Source organism: Montipora foliosa, chromosome 1 (genome assembly GCF_036669935.1).
Source record: "Montipora foliosa isolate CH-2021 chromosome 1, ASM3666993v2, whole genome shotgun sequence".
NCBI classification, from domain to species: Eukaryota; Metazoa; Cnidaria; class Anthozoa; order Scleractinia; family Acroporidae; genus Montipora; species Montipora foliosa.
The window spans coordinates 13263003-13271925 of record NC_090869.1 but is presented as its reverse complement, the minus strand read 5'-3'; positions in this window follow the sequence as shown (position 1 = coordinate 13271925).

The following is an 8923-nucleotide window of genomic DNA, read 5'->3' as shown; positions in this document are numbered from 1 at the left end:
TTCACAAAGATTTGCTTGACTGCTTTAATAAGTGACTCGCATAAGTGTTTTAAATGAAATCGCACTAGTATTTGATAATCCTTCAAGGGGTCTACATTCAAATTGGATTTAAAAATTATTCTACTAAAGTTAACACTAAATGTTATTTAACTCCAGTCCCTCTTATTGAGTATCAGAGGCCCCGTTTAGTAGAGTCCACTCTACAGAACCAGAGCCGATCTAAAAGAAAACAAAACAGCATTGCGGACAAAGACAGGCCGAGCTGCTCCCGCCCCAGGCTAACGCCGCCAAAACAGGACTTCCCACGTAATTATTATTAAAACATCAACTATGCGCCTGGATATCTACATATTTTCCAAAGGGGAGTGGAGGAGGGAACGCCTTCTAGATCGCCCCAGCTGGGTCCCAATTACTGTATCACTTATTAGACCAAGGGTCAATTTAATAAAACTTTTGCACGTCAGTGTAATTTACAAGTATAGCTATTGTTCTCAGACTCTGAAACAATGGCTACAGTTGTAAATTACACGTGTAAAAGTTTTATTAAATTGACCTTAGGTAGGACCAGACATTGCAGCAACAACAACAAACTCTCAGACATCCATTGTGAAGTATCCGCAAATACCGCATCATACCTTCCTTTTAAGAATGGGTGGAATAATCTTTTCCAACGTTTGCCGTCTCAACGTTCAAGGCAGAATATAAAACAAGCTTACCAAAGATTTGCTTGCCTTCGCTAGTAAGTGACTCGGACAGTTGTTTTTAAATAAAATCTCAATAGGGACTGATGTGAGGAGCTGCCGCTTGCCCCCCTAAGCACCGCTTCTCGTGATTAACAAGTAAACTTATTACATTTTGTTCATAAAAAATATATGGATGCCAAGCAAAGCTTTGCAAACTATGCTTTCCGGAAAATTACATGTACAATGCTTATTGTGTTTTTATTTGTAGGGAGATTTCTAATAATAACGTAAGTCAACTCCCAGAAAAGGTTTTCTCGGGGCTTACAAGTTTACAATCGCTGTAAGTATAATGCCACAAATAATAGTTTTAAAAGATTACTTAGCTTTGTGCCTGGTCGCTTCACAAAGATTTGCTTGACTGCTTTAATAAGTGACTCGCATAAGTGTTTTAAATGAAATCGCACTAGTATTTGATAATCCTTCAAGGGGTCTACATTCAAATTGGATTTAAAAATTATTCTACTAAAATTAACAGTAAATGTCATTTAACTCCAGTCCCTCTTATTGAGTATAAGAGGCCCCAAGGCTGCTGCCTAAGAAAATTTTAAAGGGGCCCTCACAGCTAAATGCTAAGAAATTAGGAGCCCAAGATATGAAGTGAAAGGTGTTGCTGTGAAAAATTAAGACGCCGATAGCTATTCTTTGGGGGCCCCAGGCTACCGGGCTCCTGTTAGGTAACAGCCTTGGGCCCCGTTTAGTAGAGTCCACTCTACAAAACCAGAGCCGATCTAAAAGAAAACAAAACAGCATTCCGGACAGACAGGCCGAGCTGCTCCCGCCCCGGGCTAACGCCGCCAAAACAGGACTTTCCACGTAATCATCATTAAACTATCAACTATGCGCCTGGATATCTACATAGTTTCCAAAGGGAAGTGGAGAAGGGAACGCCTTCTAGATCACCCCAGCTGGGTCCCAATTACTGTATCACTTATTAGACCAGGTGTCAATTTAATAAAACTTTTACACGTGTAATTTACAAGTATAGCTATTGTTCTCAGACTCTAAAACAATGGCTACACTTGTAAATTACACGTGTAAAAGTTTTGACCTTAGGTAGGACCAGACATTGCAGCAACAACAACAAACTCTCAGACATTCATTCTAAAGTATCCTTAAGAATGGGTGGAATAATCTTTTCCAACGTTTGCCGTCTCAACGTTCAAGGCAGAATATAAAACAAGCTTACCAAAGATTTGCTGGCCTTCGCTAGTAAGTGACTCGGACAGTTGTTTTTAAATAAAATTTCAATAGCGAAGGATGTAAGGAGCTGCCGCTTGCCCCCCTAAGCACCGCTTCTCGTAATTCACAAGTAAACTTATTACATTTTGTTCATAAAAAATATATGGATGCCAAGCAAAGCTTTGCAAACTATGCTTTCCGGAAAATTACATGTACAATGCTTATTGTGTTTTTATTTGTAGGGAGATTTCTAATAATAACGTAAGTCAACTCCCAGAAAAGGTTTTCTCGGGGCTTACAAGTTTAATATCGCTGTAAGTATAATGCCACAAATAATAGTTTTAAAAGATTACTTAGCTTTGTGCCTGGTCGCTTCACAAAGATTTGCTTGACTGCTTTAATAAGTGACTCGCATAAGTGTTTTAAATGAAATCGCACTAGTATTTGATAATCCTTCAAGGGGTCTACATTCAAATTGGATTTAAAAATTATTCTACTAAAATTAACACTAAATGTCATTTAACTCCAGTCCCTCTTATTGAGTATCAGAGGCCCCGTTTAGTAGAGTCCACTCTACAGAACCAGAGCCGATCTAAAAGAAAACAAAACAGCATTCCGGACAAAGACAGGCCGAGCTGCTCCCGCCCCAGGCTAACGCCGCCAAAACAGGACTTCCCACGTAATCATTATTAAACCATCAACTATGCGCCTGGATATCTACATATTTTCCAAAGGGGAGTGGAGGAGGGAACGCCTTCTAGATCGCCCCAGCTGGGTCCCAATTACTGTATCACTTATTAGACCAAGGGTCAATTTAATAAAACTTTTGCACGTCAGTGTAATTTACAAGTATAGCTATTGTTCTCAGACTCTGAAACAATGGCTACAGTTGTAAATTACACGTGTAAAAGTTTTATTAAATTGACCTTAGGTAGGACCAGACATTGCAGCAACAACAACAAACTCTCAGACATCCATTGTGAAGTATCCGCAAATACCGCATCATACCTTCCTTTTAAGAATGGGTGGAATAATCTTTTCCAACGTTTGCCGTCTCAACGTTCAAGGCAGAATATAAAACAAGCTTACCAAAGATTTTCTTGCCTTTGCTAGTAAGTGACTCGGACAGTTGTTTTTAAATAAAATTTCAATAGGGACTGATGTGAGGAGCTGCCACCTGCCCCCCTAAGCACCGCTTCTCGTAATTCACAAGTAAACTTATTACATTTTGTTCATAAAAAATATATGGATGCCAAGCAAAGCTTTGCAAACTATTCTTTGCGGAAAATTACATGTACAATGCTTATTGTGTTTTTATTTGTAGGGAGATTTCTAATAATAACGTAAGTCAACTCCCAGAAAAGGTTTTCTCTGGGCTTACAAGTTTATATTTGCTGTAAGTATAACGCCAAAAATAATAGTTTTAAAAGATTACTTAGCTTTGTGCCTGGTCGCTTCACAAAGATTTGCTTGACTGCTTTAATAAGTGACTCGCATAAGTGTTGTAAAAGAAATCGCACTAGTATTTGATAATCCTTCAAGGGGTCTACATTCAAATTGGATTTAAAAATTATTCTACTAAAATTAACACTAAATGTCATTTAACTCCAGTCCATCTTATTTAGTATAAGAGGCCCCGTTTAGTAGAGTCCACTCTACAGAACCAGAGCCGATCTAAAAGAAAACAAAATAGCATTCCGGACAGACAGGCCGAGCTGCTCCTGCCCCGGGCTAACGCCGCCAAAACAGGACTTCCCACGTAATCATCATTAAACCATCAACTATGCGCCTAGATATCTACATATTTTCCAAAGGGGAGTGGAGGAGGGAACGCCTTCTAGATCACCCCAGCTGGGTCCCAATTACTGTATCACTTATTAGACCAGGAGTCAATTTAATAAAACTTTTATACGTGTAATTTACAAGTATAGCTATTGTTCTCAGACTCTAAAACAATGCCTACAGTTGTAAATTACACGTGTAAAAGTTTTATTAAATTGACCTTAGGTAGGGCCAGACATTGCAGCAACAACAACAAACTCTCAGACATCCTTTCTGAAGTATCCGCAAATACCGCATCATACCTTCCTTTAAAGAATGGGTGGAATAATCTTTTCCAACGTTTGCCGTTTCAACGTTCAAGGCAGAATATAAAACAAGCTTACCAAAGATTTGCTTGCCTTCGCTAGTAAGTGACTCGGACAGTTGTTTTTAAATAAAATCTCAATAGGGACTGATGTGAGGAGCTGCCGCTTGCCCCCCAAAGCACCGCTTCTCGTGATTAACAAGTAAACTTATTACATTTTGTTCATAAAAAATATATGGATCCCAAGCAAAGCTTTGCAAACTTTGCTTGGCGGAAGATTACATGTACAATGCTTATTGTGTTTTTATTTGTAGGGAGATTTCTAATAATAACGTAAGTCAACTCCCAGAAAAGGTTTTCTCGGGGCTTACAAGTTTAATATCGCTGTAAGTATAATGCCACAAATAATAGTTTTAAAAGATTACTTAGCTTTGTGCCTGGTCGCTTCACAAAGATTTGCTTGACTGCTTTAATAAGTGACTCGCATAAGTGTTTTAAATGAAATCGCACTAGTATTTGATAATCCTTCAAGGGGTCTACATTCAAATTGGATTTAAAAATTATTCTACTAAAATTAACACTAAATGTCATTTAACTCCAGTCCCTCTTATTGAGTATCAGAGGCCCCGTTTAGTAGAGTCCACTCTACAGAACCAGAGCCGATCTAAAAGAAAACAAAACAGCATTCCGGACAGATAGGCCGAGCTGCTCCCGCCCAGGGCTAACGCCGCCAAAACAGGACTTCCCACGTAATCATCATTAAACCATCAACTATGCGCCTAGATATCTACATATTTTCCAAAGGGGAGTGGAGGAGGGAACGCCTTCTAGATCACCCCAGCTGAGTCCCAATTACTGTATCACTTATTATTAAATTCTCAACCTCGGATAATGCAATTTTCGCGCTCTGATTGGTTCACTCAATCTCGGTTATCAGCTTATATACCTTAGTTTGACCTTATATGGTAAATGATTGCGCTTAGCGTTGCTAAACTAAAAACGTTTACGCCAGAAAGCGAAATTTCTTTCGGTATAAAGCAAAAGAGAAACGTTTTTGTGGAAAGCTTGGATCACTTTCGAAGCTTAGAGATACGCGAAAAGGTATGAAATGTTTTTGTGATGAGCCTGCGTCAGTCTGACCACGAGGTATTACGCAACATCGCATCTTCATCAACTTTTTTGGATTTCGCTAGGATTTTCTCGCTTTTTTCGCTCGTATTTCGTACTTCTAAACTTTTGGAGTTTAAGGAATTTAATAAAACAATTATTCCATTCGCGCTTGTTGGATATGAGAGTGGTTATAGCCAACTCGGCGCTACGCCCCTCGTTGGCTATTTACCATCTCATATCCAACGCGCGCTCATGGAATAATTGTTAATTAGACCAGGGGTCAATTTAATAAAACTTTTACACGTGTAATTTACAAGTATAGCTATTGTTCTCAGACTCTAAAACAACGGCTACACTTGTAAATTACACGTGTAAAAGTTTTATTAAATTGACCTTAGGTAGGACCAGACATTGCAGCAACAACAACAAACTCTCAGACATCCATTGTGAAGTATCCGCAAATACCGCATCATACCTTCCTTTTAAGAATGGGTGGAATAATCTTTTCCAACGTTTGCCGTCTCAACGTTCAAGGCAGAATATAAAACAAGTTTACCAAAGATTTGCCTGCCTTCGCTAGTAAGTGACTCGGACAGTTGTTTTTAAATAAAATCTCAATAGGGAAGGATGTGAGGAGCTGCCGCTTGCCCCCCTAAGCACCGCTTCTCGTGATTAACAAGTAAACTTATTACATTTTGTTCATAAAAAATATATGGATGCCAAGCAAAGCTTTGCAAACTATGCTTTCCGGAAAATTACATGTACAATGCTTATTGTGTTTTTATTTGTAGGCATATTTCTAATAATAACGTAAGTCAACTCCCAGAAAAGGTTTTCTCGGGGCTTACAAGTTTGCAATCGCTGTAAGTATAATGCCACAAATAATAGTTTTAAAAGATTACTTAGCTTTGTGCCTGGTCGCTTCACAAAGATTTGCTTGACTGCTTTAATAAGTGACTCGCATAAGTGTTTTAAATGAAATCGCACTAGTATTTGATAATCCTTCAAGGGGTCTACATTCAAATTGCATTTAAAAATTATTCTAATAAAATTAACACTAAATGTCATTTAACTCCAGTCCCTCTTATTTAGTATAAGAGGCCCCGTTTAGTAGAGTCCACTCTACAGAACCAGAGCCGATCTAAAAGAAAACAAAACAGCATTCCGGACAAAGACAGGCCGAGCTGCTCCCGCCCCAGGCTAACGCCGCCTAAACAGGACTACCTACGTAATCATCATTAAACCATCAACTATGCGCCTGAATATCTACATATTTTCTAAAGGGGAGTGGAGGAGGGAACGTCTTCTAGATCACTCCAAGGGTCCCAATTACTGTACTCCTCTTGAGACTAGGTAGCTTCAGCCATTGCAACAACAACACACTCTCAGTCATCCATTCTGAAGTATCAGCAGAAGCAGGATTATATCCTCTATTTAAAAATGGGTGGGATAATCTTTCCCAACCTTTTCTGTCTCAATGTTTAAGGCAGAAGATAAAAGAAGATTACGAAAATGGGTTTGAAGAGGTACGTGAGGTGCTGCCGCTTGCTACCCTAAACACCCTTACTCGTGATTAAAAAGTAAACTTATTACATTTTTTCATAAACAAATATGAATGTGAAGCAGGCCATGAAGCTAGCCAAAGTATACACAGCCCTCATCCAGGGCTATTGGACAGGCATTGCTGCCGTGAAAAAAAATACCCGAATCGGCCAAGGTCTCCGAAGGTGTTTTTGAGAAAAGTGGCTGGTAAATGAGCCACATTGGAAGGTCTTTCTTCTGACCCAGCCGTGTCCAGCCAGTCGTACGGAAAATTTGGTTTTATCCAACGTGTTGATAAAGGTCGAATTACCACCCTGAACGATTTGGAAAGCTGACGTTTCGAACGTTAGTCCTTCGTCAGAGCAAATGGAGAAATTGTGGGTGTTGTTGGTTTTTATGGGGGTGTGGAGGAGCTTTGCCATTGGTGGAAATATAGTAACATGAATTTGTGAATAAATTAATGGAATGAGAGGCGTTCATTGATTCCGTGAGGATAGAGTGAACCTAGTTGAAAGATGATTTTTTGTTCCGGGATTTTTGCGGCTTTCAGTGTTCACGTGGTATAAGGATAGACCGCAAAATTATCATGTTGAGGTGCGAGTGATTAGGAATATTGAAATGGCGCGCAACTGGTTTTGATGCATCTGTGTCGTTTCTTTCTTCATCTTTAAGGTGTTTACGAAAGCGGTCCGCCAATCTTCTCCCTGTTTCGCTTATGTAGGTCTTCTTACATAGTGTGCAGGTTATGCAATAGATGACATTTGCGGAGATGCATGTAAAGTGGTCAGTAATTTTAACGGACTGGCATATCTTGTGTTGCTGCCTTGGTAATATTGTGGATTAATCTTAATAACTTAGAAGTGGAGAAACCAATATTTTCAGAGACGGCCTGGTCGCTTTCCTTGTCATCTTGAACTGCAACACTTGGGAAAGCACGTGCAGTAGTGGTAGATAATCTGCTTACAGAAGGCGATTTTCTTTGCACCACTACCTCAGAGGTGGAGTCTTTATGATCGCTGTTATCACTTTCCTCGTCATCTCGTACAACAGAAGTTTGGAAAGCATGAGCGGTAGAGCAGTCACTTGCACAACACGATTGTCTTTGTACGACGACTCCCAAACTGGAAAAATGATTATTGTCGGCATCGCTGTCATCAATTTCCCCTTCACGTTGCGCATCACAATTTGGGAAGGAATGTACGGTAGAAGACGAGATACTTGAAAAATACTCTGCAAGGATACGTTAGTTGAGAAACCTTTCGTTTTCTCTCTTTTGCACTTAAAGCTACCCAGTCAGAGAATGAAACTATCATATCGGTATATTCTGCAGCCAGTCTGTAAGTCCCCTCGTCAAGCAGCGCTCTTTCTCCGTTGCATTGTTTTTCTTTAGCTAGGTTTTGCAGCAGATCCAAATAATCCGTCCAGGACAACTTTCGGGAACCTTTGCCTTTCCGTTTCTTGATCCTGTCATTCATGCATTCGGGATCGTTGTCGTAAGTGAAATTAGGGACTTTAAGATAGTACACGACGGTAGACTGGGACGGGTAGATGAGTGTCATGTCACGCAAAATTCCCGTGACATTTGACCGTCGTGCTTCTAGGACGGTATGTTTTCGCAGGGTTTCTCGTTGTGGAATCTACGGTGAAAACGGTAAAAATTCATCCATACTTATTCGCACTATTTTAGTCTTTTCCTTTATTAGGCATTGAAAACTGATCACCCTACGGGTTAAATGTGCATTTGGTTGTGTTTGTCTTGATTTATCCATGGCTGAAATGAAAAAATCTAGCGAAAATTCTGAGTTCATTCATAGACATCACTCGATCGGCCACATGGCGGCTCAAACCAAAATTTGCTTGTTCTCAATGTAGCGTTATCCATAATCCACCATGACACAGGAGGAAAGCAGAAAAGAAAGGTAAAAGAGATAATTGTAGCCGCATTTTTTGTTTATGAACCAATTCCCCTTAGCGGTCTGAAACGATTTTGATTAATTTCAGATGTGTTGTCTTTCAGAGGAATTTCAGTCGGTCTAGCTTCGACAACTAGTTACTAGCTTTGTTGTTCTTCTGATTTCCACTTTCTGTTACCATGGCTAGACAATTTTGAACAGTACTTGTCGTGGCTTCCTTCAAAAGACCTCTGACATTTATTTCTCGTTTTTTCCACATAGGGCACAAGGAATCCCACATTGCATTAAATTCAGTCGGGGTAAATGCGTCCATAAGGCCCACTTCTTTTCTTGCATCACTGCCAAAAATG